We start from the raw sequence: 15,327 nt of genomic DNA on the forward strand, positions 1-15,327 counted from the left end.
ACCCTGGAGTGTCCCTAGGAGGAATAGGAACGGCTTCTTCGAGTACCCCTTTTCTTGTAGTGATCTGTCTTAGTTTCGAAAAGAGCGGCATATTGAGAACTGATCTGATACTTAATCTTGAACACACTTAGTACAAAAGCACAATAATGAACAACCATTCATACCACAATATGCAGGACGTTTAACACATTAAACATTAAACATTAAACATTTTTTAACCTTTAAAATAACCAACAATGATGATCGTCTGCATAACTAATCACCAAGCATAATTCTTTGACAATAACTAGATACTTCGGAATACTTGACATACTGCTAAACAGTACATATACACTGCTAAAACAGTGCAGACCGGATTTGTGTACCCAAACCCGTCTTGACCGGCACAACCTATGTGCACGTCAGAAATGCCTCCCCAGCAATGGTACTCACCGGGTAGCTTCGGAAACGGAAGGCCTCGGAGACTGAACTTGGACCGGACTGGACTCGACTCGACTCGTCGGAAACTGGACTCGACTTCGAACTGGTGGGCCTCTGTATACCTCGGATCTTGCTCTCTCAGCTAGGCTCTGGTCGGGATACTTCGCACTTCTCACCGCCTCGTCTGGGTGTTGATCGCAGCCTCAGTCGCCCCCGCTTGACCGGAGGGAGATACAGGAAATCCTGCTGGTACGCGTTATTGTCCATCCAGCTGTGGCAGGAGACCGGGCCTGCAACTCACCGCCGGCGCGTGAGATGAGAAAGTGTCCCTATTCGGGCGCCATTCATGTGGTAAATAAAATTCATTACCGGGACTTAATTTGATACGGAAACATAATAAAATAGCTCAGTAAAATGAGAGGCAGAATCCGTGATATTAGAGGTTCGGAATGGGCTTTATTCCAATGATCGATTATAATCGGTTGCTCCAAGTTCCATCACCACGGAGGTTCAGGAAGTGAAGTACATACTTTATTGACAAGAAATGACTTTTATAGTACATACATTACAATGAAGCGAATGCAGTAGGCGTAACAATTGATAAGGAAAATGACGATTCATATGCGTAACCGAAAATGGGTGTAATAAGGAGTAAAAAGGAACATAATTGGTTATGATGTCATATATAGGTGGATCTATAAGATAATACTTGGCATAGATGCGCGCGCAGCAGCATGACGTGTGATTGACGTGCAACTAGGGGGTGAAGGGGACTTGACATTTAGCTCTACATGTGGAGACGAAAAGTCTGGGGGGTCAAGTCAACCTAATCCCAAACCATATCTAACATCCTATGTTTAAAGAACTATGTTATCCACAAAAGAAGGACTCTCGGACAGAATCTATTCTATACTGACTGTGCGTGCGTGTACAAGCGTCTAAGTGTCTACACTAGATGCGAGGGGGTAGGAATATTCCATGGTAACAGGACTATGAATTACTTGCATAAAGACAGAGAAGCCGAGCCTTTGCTCGGTAGCTGGAAGAATGTTTATTTAAACTACTAGACAGGAATGCATCGGCTGAGGGGCGAAGCAGATAACTTGAAGGTGAAATACAGTTCTTGGCAGAGAATAGGCTGATGTCAGGCTTCGTGAGCCGCGCAGAGAATGAGACAAAGTTCATGGTCACAGATGCAGGCTCAGACTGGAGTTTTCAGAGGCAGAAGGCAAGAAAAGCTTGATGACAGAATCAGGGCCTACTTGCCTGGACTGTAAAATGGCATAAGTGAACCATATAAAGGCGGTGGCCTTTCGTACTTAGGAATGGAATATCCGGCCCATTCATGGCGGATCAACAGAGGACATGTTAACGGTGGACGCACATGTATTTGCGTCTTCATAACTGGAACTGGAGGGAACATACATGTACTTGTAACATGCACATAGAACCGTTGGGGTCCAAGATAGGGGACATAACTGACCATAAAAATCCATATTTCCACAATATATTAAACAAAGATCAAAGAGTAAATGTATGGATACCATAAGATTTGTGGGGGAAGATGTAATGTAGTAGTTAAGGCTCTAATCTCAGCTCCAGCACATGGCTGAAAAATGTGATGTGCAAAGCGTTTTATCTCCCTGGTTGTCTAATGATAAATAAGTGCAATGTAGCCCCATTGCACAATTCAATTGCGTAAATCTTTAGATGATGTATACAATCAATTCACTCATTATGTTGGTTTGCAGCACATAAATATCAATGCATATTTATTATTAAAAAATACTTGGGCAATTAACTTTCAAAAACGTTATTTCATAACACGTCACTACATCTGTAGAGTAGGACGACCTGCCTGTGAATGCCAGGATGAAAATCTCCCACCCTCACAAGCTACTACTCACTTCTGCAACCATACATTATTCGTCCGGTTCATCTATATCATTATTATACGAGGGCATCCGGCACAGACAATCAGCTATACACATTTTAACCCTGGGACATACTCCAAGTCTAAAACCATATTCCTACAGGCTTAAAAGTCATTTTGCAACGAATGTTGTATTCACTTAATTCATAGAAAAAATATTTGCCACTGAATTATGATCCACCCTTCCTATAAATTTGATTCCCTAAACATATTTTTTTAATGTGAGTAACCACTGTTGTGGTTATGTCTTTTCCCCCTTAATGTAGTCCTTTAAGGTGTGAGCATCACTGATCTATTGAGACAAGTGTGATTGCATAATTATTTAGGGTCCTTCCTCTAATCTGTGCTGTCACAGTATCAAATCACCAAATGACGTGATGGAATGCACTCCTTTATTTCCTCTTGTCCAACAATTTTGAAAGATGCTCAATTGCAAATTTTTGGCGGGCATACTCAACTCGTGCCATGTCTCGATAGCAATCAATCAATCAATCAGTGGTTTGCAAAGCGTGGCTACTCACCCGTGAGGGTCTCAAGGGGCTGAGGGGGAGGGGGTTGCTGCAGATCCGTCTGGGCGCAGGGGTTCAGTCTAAGAGCCATGTCTTGAGATCCTTCCTGAATTAGGTCAACTACGGGGATTGCCTGCGGTGGAGAGGCAGGGTATTCCAGGTCTTGGTAGATAGGTAGGAGAAGAATCTTCCTCCATCCAACTGGCCAGGGTCAGTTGGCTGGAGCGGAGGTGTCTGGTGCGTACGTGGAATAAAAGGCGGTGGTTCAGATATGCCGATCCTGCGTCGTGGAGGGCTTTGTAGGCTAGTGTGAGGAGCATGAAGGTGATTCTTTTGTTGACTGGGAGCCAGTGGAGTTCTCAAAGGTGTTCGGTATTGTGACAGCAATGGGGGAGGTTGAGGACCAGCCTGGCTGCACCATTTTGAACGTTCTGTAGTTTTCTGAGGAGTTTCTGGGTGATGCCGGTTAAGAGTGCGTTGCGGTAGTCGAGTCTGCTGCTGATGAGAGCGTGGGCGACCGTCTTTCTATATTCAGTGCGAATCCATCTGAATGTCTTCCAAAGTAGGCAAATTGTGTGTGTAGGAGAGTAGGATCTGCACTTATGTTGCCCCCACTTTTTTTCTGATGTATACACTGGTTTCTGGCTGTAGTCTGGCTGGGTCCCTGCTAATCAGGGCCCCAGTCTGTCTGTTCTCTCTAAACAACTTTGAGTGCATACGAGATGCACTAGTGATTGGATACTGTGGTACCTTATGAGCCCCTAGTATATGGTACCCTAGGTACCTAGGGCATAGGTACTTCACAGGCCTACCAGGGGCTGAAGCATGTATTATGCCACCCCTGGGAAGCAGACTAAATCTGACACCACAGGCCTGCTACTGCAGCCTGGGTGAGGTAGTGTTAGCCCTCCTCACTGAGGTATAGGTTCCTATATCTCACCCTACACACACATATAAACCTATCACCCACCCCTATGGCAGGCCCTATCAATCCTGAGGGCAGGGTGGTTGGTTTACAATGTGAGGGGGTGCCTCTGCCTGAGCAGGGCCCCTCTGCAGCTGGCAGGGTCTATTCCTTGTGGCTGTTTGTGGGTGCGGTTAAACCATATACTCTTAAGTGCATTATAACCTCCCGGTAAATGCTAACTTTGGAATGACTGCATCAAAACATGTCGTGTTTGGTGTCAAACAACTTGGAATCATACCCCCACACCAGTAACTGGTGTGGGAGTATGATCCCACCATTCTAGAGGGGACGACATGTACCTACTGTGGTAACACGGTAGAAATCTGAAAGAGCCCTGGCATCACAAAATGGATGCCACCAGCACAGACACTGGGCTGCCCTCCTGCTGCTGACTGAAACTCGCAGTGAAGGAGGCCCAACAATAGGCATCCTGTCACAGGAAGGTGTCACTACCTTCCAGACAGGATTTAGTGTATTGGGGCTGGGTGGGTGCACTTCTAGAGTGCTTTGAAATCCTGCACTGGGGGAGCAGTAGGCTCCTCTGTGCATATGCCAGCTCAAACCGGTTCAGGGGCTACCTGTCCCTGCTCTGGCACGAAACTGGACAAAGGGAAGTGGGTGTAACCACCCCCTACCCTGACCCTCCCAGAGGAGTGGTCCTAGAGCTAGTCCCTCCCCTATCTTCAGTATAAGATAGGAAACCTTGCTATTGCAAAGTAGATAACCCTGGACGACGCTCTACAAAGAAGAATCCTGTCCCTTCGACGTTCCACTACCTTTGGAAGACAGAAGAATCTCCCTTGGAGTTAAGGAGTTACTCCCCTGCTTGGCAGGCACCAAAAACTCTAATCAATGGTCGCAAACTTTCCCGCTCCCGCCAGAGTTCGAAGTCCCTGCAGCCCTAAAAGTGGATTTCCTGACTTCTCGACGGTCATTGTGAGTCCCCAGCAGAGCTGAGGCGAGTGGACCCCACGAGTGATGAGGAACAGCAATACCCGGGTACCATGCACTATTGTCGAGTGCAACCCTTTCACGATGGTCTACGAACCTGTGCATTGGACCATTTGTGGCCCAAGCCTCCAGCAGGTTTTGCAGCGAAAATCAGAGGCCTACCCCGTCTGTGACCTTGGGCTCCTGTGAAGCATTTCCTCAAGAGGCATCTTCGCGATCCCTTGCCCGTTGGCTTATGGGTCCCCCAAAGACTTTCTTATGAACTCAAATGGCTCCCCTGGTTGCTCCAGGCCTGCCCTCACTTACCCTTGCTGGTTGAGTTCCTCAGACTTTGCTGGTCTGCACCATCGACTTTCTTCACTCTTCACGAGACTTGCTGTTGCCAAGGCTTGTTGGCTCCAATTCGTTTGCCGACACCGCAGTCAGCTGCAGACGTCGTGTGACACTCCGAATCCAGCTGCTGGTCATCGTAGATCTCTCCTGGACCTCGTGAGCAAAGAGTCAAAACACCCTTGATCATCTGAAATCACCCAACATCCGTGGGTATCCATCTTCCTTGCCCCAGGTCACTGGCAAGTGACTGTGAACACTGTCCCTTCAATTTTCAGGTCATCTGCACCCTGTCAGAGAACCATTATGTTTGGTGAAGGAGGGCTGGGAGTTACCTCTCCAACCTCCCAAACAGGATGTGATGGACTATGTATTTGGTCTCCGCTCTCAGATGGCAGAGTACATTGAAGAAGGCAACTAAAAACCTTGATGCTAGCCAAGAATTACAAAAAGCTTGGCATGACCAAAATGCTGTCCTGACTATTTATCAGCCAGGCCAGAAAGTGTGGGTGTTGGAGCCTGTGGCCCCAGCAGCTCTCCAGGACAAATGGAGTGGCCCCCATTCAATTGTTGAGAAAAAGGGAGAGGTCACCTACTTGGTGGATCCTGGAACTCCCAGGAGCCCCCTTAGGGTGCTCCATGTCAACAGATTAAAGCCATATGTGGACAGAGCTGACATGGACTTGCTCATGGCAACTGATGAGGACCAGGAGGAGGAGAGTGACCCTCTCCCTGACCTGATCTCACAGAACCCTGATGATGGGTCAGTTGATGGTGTTGCTTTGGCAAGCAGCCTCACTGATCATCAGCAAACTGAATGCAGACAAGTTCTGCAACAGTTCAAACATATGTTTAGCCTGACTCCAATTCAGACTTCCTGGTGCACCCATGAGGTGGACACTGGAGACAGTCTGCCTGTCAAGAGTAAAATCTACAGGCAATCTGACCATGTCAGGGACTGTATCAGGACTGAAGTCCATAAAATGTTGGAACTAGGTGTTATTGAGCCTTCAGATAGCCCTTGGGCTAGTCCAGTAGTCCTTGTGCCTAAACCTCATACCCTGGGTGGTAAGAAAGAAATTAGGTTTTGTATTGACGACAGAGGCCTCAGTGCAGTCACCAGGAGTGATGCCTATCCAATCCCCAGGGCAGATGAACTCATAGATACTTTGGCCTCAGCCAAGTATCTCAGTACATTTGACCTAACAGCTGGCTACTGGCAAATCAAGTTAGCTGATGATGCCAAGGCCAAAACAGCATTTTCAACCCCTGGTGGGCACTATCACTTTGTGGTGATGTCCTTTGGTTTTAAGAATGCACCTGCCACTTTTCAGAGGTTGGTGAATAAAGTTCTGACTCGTAAGGAAACTTATTGCTCAACTTATCTTGATGATATTGCTGTCTTTAGTTCCACCTGGCAGGATCACCTGGTCCACCTCAGAAATGATTTGGAGGCCCTGCAAAAAGCAGGCCTCACTATCAAGGCCACTAAGTGCCAGAGAGGGCAGAGTCAGGTTGTGTACCTGGGCCACCTTGTAGGTGGGGGTCAGGTTCAACCATTGCAAAGCAAAATCCAGACCATAATGGAATGGGTAGCTCCAACACCCCAGACACAGGTTAGAGCCTTTTTAGGCCTGACTGGGTACTATAGGAGGTTTGTTAAGGGATATGGATCTATAGTGACCCCCTTAAATGATCTAACCTCTAAGAAAATGCCAAAAAAGGTTCAGTGGACACCTATCTGTCAAAAGGCATTTGATGACCTAAAGTAGGAAATGTGCACTGCCCCCATCTTGCAGAGTCCAGACTACAAAAAGAAGTTCATTGTCCAAACAGATGCTTCAGAGCTGGGTGTGGGAGCTGTACTGTCTCAACTTAATGATGAAGGTCAAGACCAGCCAGTAGCTTTCATCAGCAGAAGGCTGACCCCTAGAGAGAAACGTTGGTCAGCTATAGAGAGGGAGGCCTTTGCTTTGGTGTGGGCCCTGAAGAAGCTGAGGCCATACTTGTTTGGCACTCACTTCATAGTTCAGACTGACCACAAGCCCCTCCTATGGCTCAAACAGATGAAAGGTGAAAATCCTAAACTGCTCAGGTGGTCCATTTCCCTACAGGGGATGGACTATTCAGTGGAACATAGACCTGGGACCCAACATGCCAATGCAGATGGACTCTCAAGGTATTTCCACTTAGAACACGAAGACTCAACTGGTCAAGGTTAGTTTAGTGTCCCTGCGTTTGGGGGGGGGGTTGTGTAGGAGAGTAGCATCTGCACTTATGTTGCCCCCACTTTTTTTCTGATGTATACACTGGTTTCTGGCTATAGTCTGGCTGGGTCCCTGCTAATCAGGGCCCCAGTCTCTCTGTTCTCTCTAAACAACTTTGAGTGCATACGAGATGCACTAGTGATTGGATACTGTGGTACCTTATGAGCCCCTAGTATTTGGTACCCTAGGTATCAAAGGCATAGGTACTTCACAGGCCTACCAGGGGCTGAAGCATGTATTATGCCACCCCTGGGAAGCAGACTAAATCTGACACCACAAGCCTGCTACTGCAGCCTGGGTGAGGTAGTGTTAGCACTCCTCACTGAGGTATAGGTTCCTATATCTCACCATACACACACATATAAACCTATCAGCCACCCAAATGGCAGGCCCTATCAATCCTGAGGGCAGGGTACTTGGTTTACAATGTGAATGGGGTGCCTCTGCCTGAGCAGGGCCCCTCTGCAGCTGGCAGGGTCTATTCCTTGTGGCTGTTTGTGGATGCGGTTAAACCATATACTCTTCTATAGTGCATTATAAACTCCAGGTAAATGCTAAATTTGGAATGACTGCATCAAAACATGTTGTGTTTGGTGTCAAACAACTTGGAATCATACCCCCACATCAGTAACTGGTGTGGGAGTATGATCCCACCCTTCTAGAGGGGACAACATGTACCTACTGTGGTAACACGGTAGAAATCTGAAAGAGCCCTGGCATCACAAAATGGATGCCACCAGCACAGACACCGGGCTGCCCTCCTGCTGCTGACTGAAACTCGCAGTGGAGGAGGCCCAACAATAGGCATCCTGTCACAGGGAGGTGTCACTACCTTCCAGACAGGATTTAGTGTATTGGGGCTTGGTGGGTGCACTCTTAGAGTGCTTTGAAGTCCTGCACTGGGGGAGCAGTAGGCTCCTCTGTGCATATGCCAGCTCAAACCGGTTCAGGGGCTACCTGTCCCTGCTCTGGCAAAAAACTGGACAAAGGGAAGTGGGTGTAACCACCCCCTACCCTGACCCTTCCAGAGGAGTGGTCCTAGAGCTAGTCCCTCCCCTATCTTCAGTATAAGATAGGAAACCTTGCCATTGCACAGTAGATAACCCTGGACGACGCTCTACAAAGAAGAATCCTGTCCCTTCGACGTTCCACTGCCTTTGGAAGACAGAAGAATCTCCCTTGGAGTCAAGGAGTGACTCCCCTGCCTGGCAGGCACCAAAAACTCTAATCAATGGTCGCAAACTTTCCCGCTCCCGCCGGAGTTCGAAGTAGCTGCAGCCCTGGAAGTAGATTTCCTGACTTCTCGACGGCCATTGTGAGTCCCCAGCAGAGCTGAGGCGAGTGGACCCCACGAGTGACGAGGAACAGCAATACCCAGGTACCATGCACTATTGTCGAGTGCAACCCCTTCACGACGTTCTACGAAATAGTGCATTAGAACATTTGTGGCCCAAGCCTACAGCAGGTTTTGCAGCGAAAATCAGAGGCCTACCCCATCCCGAGGGACCGTGGGCTCCTGTGAAGCATTTCCTCAAGAAGCGCCTTTGCAATACCTTGACCGTAGGCTTGTGGGTCCCCCGAAGCTTTCTTATCAACTCAAGGGGCTCCCGTTGTTGCTCCAGGCCTGCTCTCACTCACCCTTGCTGGGTGAGTCCTTCAGACCTTGCTGGTCTGCACCATCGACTTTCTTCACTCTTCACAAGACTTGCTGTTGCCAAGGCTTGTTGGCTCCAATTCGGTTGCCAATACCGCAGTCCGCTGCAGACGTCATGGGACACTCCAAATCCAGCTGCTGGTCATCGTCGATCTCTCCTGGACCTCGTGAGTGAAGAGTCAAAACACCCTTTATCACCTGAAATCACCCGACATCCGTGGGCATCCATCTTCCTGGCCCCGGGTCACTGACAAGTGACTGTGAACACTGTCCCTTCAATTTTCAGGTCATCTGCATCTCAAATCCACCCTTGGATTCCACCGGACACTTCTTCAGTCTTCGCAAGCAGCAAATCTTCTTTGGTCTCCATAGAAAACAGCGACGCGATCCGACACCAAAAGACACCTATGCACCCGGCTTCCCTGGGTGAGGTAACTCGTGCACTCCGGTGCCCTAGTGTGTGTTGGCCCTCGAATTACTTACCTCGTAAGTGGCTTGCTTGTAGACTTCCTCGAAGTACCCTAAAACTTTAAAAATCAAACCGCGACTTGCTCCATTGTAATAATAGGGAACCCGCGACTGTGTTCACACACTGCATGCGTCTCCCGTGGATCTATTACTTACCTGCTTTCACTGCAGTAGAGAAGCCCCAGCGATTCTACAGGCCCTAGGCCTTGTCATTCTGCAAGTCGACTTTCCTAAACCTCTTTTCTAGTATATGGTCTGGTACGCCCCTAGGGCCCCAGCCATATTTGTGCTTAACTTATTGTGAAACGTTGATATTTGAATGTGTTCCTGGCTTCTAATCTCATAAAGAGATTAGTAGAGTGTGTCTAGAAATAAATACATATATATTTGAGATATATACCTCTGTGGTGTCCTTTCATTTGGTAATTCAAGAGATTATAAGGTAAAACAAGCTGCTTTACATTCCTCTGAGACTTAGCCTGAAGGCTGCTCTCCACAGCTACCACTAGGATAGCTTTCTTTAAAAGGTGGTCTTAAACCTATCTACCATAAGAGTCGAATTAAACTGGTGCAAGGTGGCCACTATAACTAGTGACCAGCATATGCCAGGCCAACTTCTCACAGTGTGGAAGCAAGATGAGGATATGGCGTTGATCTGGTGGTTCATTGTAAGCGAGGAGGCCAGTATGATGCTGAGGTTTCAGCAGCACAGGACTTCAATGTCACAACAAAATGGTGCACCGTTGTGCACCATTCAAGCGGCACTGTTCAAGAAACAGTAATCCAACGTTTTCCAAGTAATCCACAGTAATCCAAATGCATTTCAGTATTTTGTTGGTGTGTGTTGTGTTGTGTTAGTATCAAATCACAGCACTCCTCCTTCCCCTGGAGGTCTTTCTGCAGCATTCGTCATTTCACCCAGTGATTGCACACGGCTGACGTCGCTTGCAGTCACTGACCTGGTTTCATGTTGAATCAGCACATGACATCATTGCTCTCTCATCTCCCCGTGCTTGCAGAAATGTTGATTTCCCATATCAAATACCCCATGGGAGATGTAGTCTTGTTTCCTTTTAATTGAGCTAATTGGATCAACACACCAGATAACTATGATAGGCAAAAGCAAAGTTCAGGAATGAAAAAGTGGTGTCCTAGGGACATGGAGCTGCCTGGTCACGCTCCTTATGCATCTATGGTGCAATGGTCTCAGTGCTTTACAATGGGCACCATCAGCTCCGGCTCCCACATCGCAAGTATAGTTAAGAGGAAGAAATAATAGTTAATTTCCCATCTCAACTGATGTCACTTCTGCGAATACTGGAATGTTTTGCAATGGCACCAACGCTTGGTTCAATAGCACCACATCTGTTTCAACACATACCAACACATGTATTCCATTTTGCTTTTCTTACATAGTTCTTCAAGTCCTCTTCCTCTTTTCAACACCACAATAAATAGCACGTTGCACATTGCCTTTAAGAAGATGCTAAAAAATTAACTTTCAGCGACTTTATTTCCTAACACGAAACTGAGTCAGTGCATTAGGACCAACCTGTAATTGCCTAGCTGGACCCCCCCACCCCCGTCTTTACTATCCATTCTAGAACATTAACACTAGACATCCAACTAAATGGTGCAACATTTTACAATGCTGTAGAGAGACACGCACCCATAAGTGAGGAGCAGATGTTTTCAGGACATATTATGTGTGCTTAGATATATAATCTTTACACCACAATTCCACTCTCCCCTACAAACATTTTCCTAGGTAGTTTAACAACGGACTGGAAAACAAGTCAATCCCAGTTACCACTTATTGATTTGTTAATAGCTGTAGCTTTTCAGCAAATATCAAAAAACTGGAAAGATTCCTCTAAATTGTCCTATTTAGCTTGGTGGTATGCTGTATGTCACAATCATCGCCTCGATACAGAACTCGTTCATCCTATCTCTCGTGCTACTAAACGTTCTCACCTTTGAGGCCCATTCACTCAATTTCTAGACGATACCGTGAAGAAAACTTCTTTACCTGCTCCCTCACAGCAAGAAGTTACCAAGCCTCCTTGACCTCCTATTGTTTATTTATAATTATGTTGAATTTATCATTTTATATAATATATATATATATATATAGTTGTTTTTAATTTAATTGAGTATTTTTGACATGTACTGTTATTTACGATTTCTGTGAACCTTTGCTTGTATTCATATCATCTTCTATATTATCCTTTTACTATTTTAATGGATATTATATATAATTATTGTTCTTTATTATACATTTATGTATTAACAAATAACTGCATATATGAAGTATTGTTTTTATGATCATATTAATCTTTTCAATAAACCTTTTCTTGAACTTAAAAAGATATATAATCTTTATTGTCCCGGGCTGTGCTTTAGTGAAAAAGACAACAATTTAGAAAGTTGAGTCTCGACTCTCAATACTTACTGTCAATGAGTTATCCTCAAGGACAAGGAAAGCAAAGTCAAATTTATAAATGTAGTTTGGACAAATGATCCCGTCAGTGGTGTCCAACCAGTGCTAAATATGTAAAAGAAATAAGTGCCAGGGCTCTTGTCAGGTGGCCACCACAGCTTGCGCCAAACATTGCCCCTGCCAGCGCTGCCAATGGCAGTACCTACACAGCTACTAACCATCCCACTGCTAGAAGTGTAACATTTCACACTGTTCAAGGCCACCAAAGATATAAGAATGGCTTGGGCAGCTGGTATTAGTTGTTTTTTTAATATTTATTGAGTTAACAAATCACTGTTCTGCTCATCGTTTAATTGCACAAACAGCGCCATATGTGGCAGGCTGTCATAAGTGTTGGTTTTGACACTTAAGTGCTGGTGCCACGCACTGGAAACCACTGGCTGAAATTAAGCACTGCTGTCTAACATTTGCCAATGATGGGAGGGCCAATCCACAAACAAATCCATAACACTCTCTCAAGATGTGATGTTGAACATGGGCCTATGTTTACTCATTTCAGAAACCACATTTTCCCAGGCTACGGACTCTTAAATGCCTTTGTGAATTGGCCCCAAAACATCTAAAGAAGAATAATATGGGGAATAAAATTACAAAAAGTGTGTCTAAGTGACTGCCCTTACCTCCTCCACCTTCAGCGGATTGATCCAGAGCTGCCGGTGGACCCAAGGAAAGCACATTTACAGCAGAGCCCTCTGCTATGTTTGCGGTGGTTTTGCTATCACTGCCTTCTAGATCAAGTCACAGGTTTTTAAGATGATGTAGGTACAGGGAAGCCCCCGAGGGCTATAAGCGGTGGGACTGATGTGGCTGAGTTTCCATTGGTTACATGAGGCACATGGGTGGAGAATGCTCCTCTAAGGTGCATGGGTGGTAGCAAGGGTGCCGGTGAGGAAAGAGTTGCTGTTGTCTATGCGTGAGAGAACCTGGCCTCGAAGGTTCACAGGGAAATCGGACACTGGTAGTTACAGCAGAGCAGAGACAGCTGATCCTATCCTTAAAGGACAGGATTTGGCGAGGTGGCAAGCTGGAGTGGACTCCTTCACGTTTCATAGCTAACAATTGAGTGCAGGCGAGAGTGACCTCTGGTGTTGAATATCCGATTCAGTTACAGTTAGATTGAGCTCTGCGTAGATTCATAAGACAGTGCCCGATCCAGCCAGGTATGGTGGCTTAGTGGACTAATGTGTCCACTGTAGGGGCCTGTGTTTGACCTCATGGTCACAGGTTCAAATCCTGGTGGGTCCACTCAGCTTTTCATCCTTCTGAGGTTGATAAAATGAGTACCGTTGGGTAACAATAAACATCTGTTGCCCATGGGTGAATGTGCACTTTAAAACTACATGTTATGTTTTTGAGGTGCTGAATGTCATTGCAGAGCAGCACTTTCATACAGTTGGGTGTCATGAATCTGTGAGTGGACATGATGATTCCAGACTCTCTATCAGTGCTTAGAAGACTGAGTGCCCAAAGCTCTGCTCAGAAGCCGCGGCCGGCCGGTGCTTCCAAATGTTGCCCACTGAACCCCAACACTGCATAGTATTGAACCCAACTTATTATTATGTTTCTTATATAGCGCCTGAATCGACCCCCGAAGGGGTATCTCCGCGCTTGCCTTGGGAACCCGTCCTGGCTTTTCCCTGTGAGATAGCCCCTACAGGGCATCCCCAAGGTGAAAGCCAGGCATCCCGCCGCGGGGGCCGTTGTGGAGATTAAGCAAGCTCAATGCCCAGAGTTGCAGAGTGTGAACCCATGATTAGGTCAGGCACCGAAGCGAGAATTATCGAGTCCATGGACATTTGAGCTCAAGACCCTGCCGCGTCGGGAATTGAACCCTGGTCCCGGGTCTGACCTCTGCTTCAGGGTCTGCCTGCTCTAACCAGTGAGCCACACTTCTCCACAACTTAGGCCTCTTTTAATCCACTCCCAGACAGGGGTGTAACAGAGGTCCCCGTGGTGCAGGGGACCCTCAGGGTTTCTTGTTTTGGAGGGGGCCCCCCACCCTCTAAGCCATGCCACTGCATGCCTTGCAGAATGCGTGCACTGGCATGGAATAAGACATAGTTAAACAATTGGAAAAGCCACCCTGCCTTCCGGAGCAGGCACCTGCAGTGTAGTGGGGCCCAACCATTTATCCCATTCTACAGGGGGGGGGCATCATTTTGCATTTTGCCACTGCTGCCACTACCAGGCATTCTCTGCCCTGTAGCTCCCTCCTGTAGGCCCCTTGCTTTCTCCCTCTTTAATGTTTTTTTCTGTCTGTCTCTTCTTCCTCCTTTCCCCTGTGTGTGCTTCTTCTCTCTGTTTCTTCCGGGAAATGTCTGATGAGGTCATCAAAAGTGAATGCCTCAAATTAAGCACTGCACTCTAAGTAGAGGTTTATAATACAGGGGGAGTGGGGAGTGGGGAGTCGCTGCAGGAACTCACATGTGACTCCCAGGGGTTCTGACCCACTGGGTTCCACGAGGATGAACTGATGCCCAAAGCTTAGTTAGGAGGTAAACTACAAGGAGCTTATTCAGCCAATCAGAAGGTGAGGATGCTGATGTGCGCCTTTAGACCAACCTCACCGAGGCCATCAGGGAGTCTAGGAGCACCAACGAGAGAAGGGGGGCTGCTGTCCGTAGTGTGCAGGGGTCGTCCCCTGCTTGAATGGCGGCTGCTTCTGTGCTGCATTGAGGCCAGAAGCGTGATTAATCGGTACAGCAGTGGTGAGTCGAAAGAAAAGCAAAACGTTTACAAATATGTGGGCCCTTATTACGTCATGTTGTCAGGTATGCGCAAAGTCACTTGTGATGTCATTGAATAGTCAAGTCTTCCCGGCCAGTGATGTGTCTTGCTTCACCTGACCATGAAGGGAAGTGCCAGGTCCGGTGCGTGGTTTATTTGGCATGGAGCGGGTAGCGGCGCGTGACACCCTCTGTCTTCGTTTTCCGCCCACAGACCAAGACCGAGGCTGCTACCCAGGCAGAAAGATAGCCACAGCCCAACTCAGTTCCGTTCAGGACTCGGGAGCACTGTCAGGAGCTGAAAAATGCAAGTATCCTAATGGTAATTGGCCTCAGGTTCTTAATTCCCCCGGCACCTATCTCCCCTGCAGGGGAGCCTGTGAGCGGCGCCTGACTGCTGGGATGCAAGGGGATTCCTGCATTGATGCTTCACATCAAAGTGTGTGTGGGGGGGAAGGAAAGAGGAGAGGGGAGGGAAAGAGGAGGGGAAGAAGAAGGGAACGGGGAGGGAGGGAAGCGGAAGGGAAGAGGAAGGGAAGACAAGGGGCGGAGGAGAAGGGGAGTGGAGGGGAGGGGAGTGAAAGGAAGGGGAGTGGAGGGGA

At 47.3% G+C, this 15,327-nt stretch overlaps 1 protein-coding gene across 2 annotated transcripts in view; it reads right to left on the reverse strand.

The window, feature by feature from the left end:
• The window catches only part of PHF24 (PHD finger protein 24), a 477,165-nt gene that overhangs the window by 115,762 nt on the left and 346,076 nt on the right, over positions 1-15,327 (reverse strand). The gene's annotated exons all lie outside the window — the stretch shown is intronic.

Source organism: Triturus cristatus, chromosome 2_1, assembly GCF_964204655.1.
Source record: "Triturus cristatus chromosome 2_1, aTriCri1.1, whole genome shotgun sequence".
NCBI lineage: Eukaryota > Metazoa > Chordata > Amphibia > Caudata > Salamandridae > Triturus > Triturus cristatus.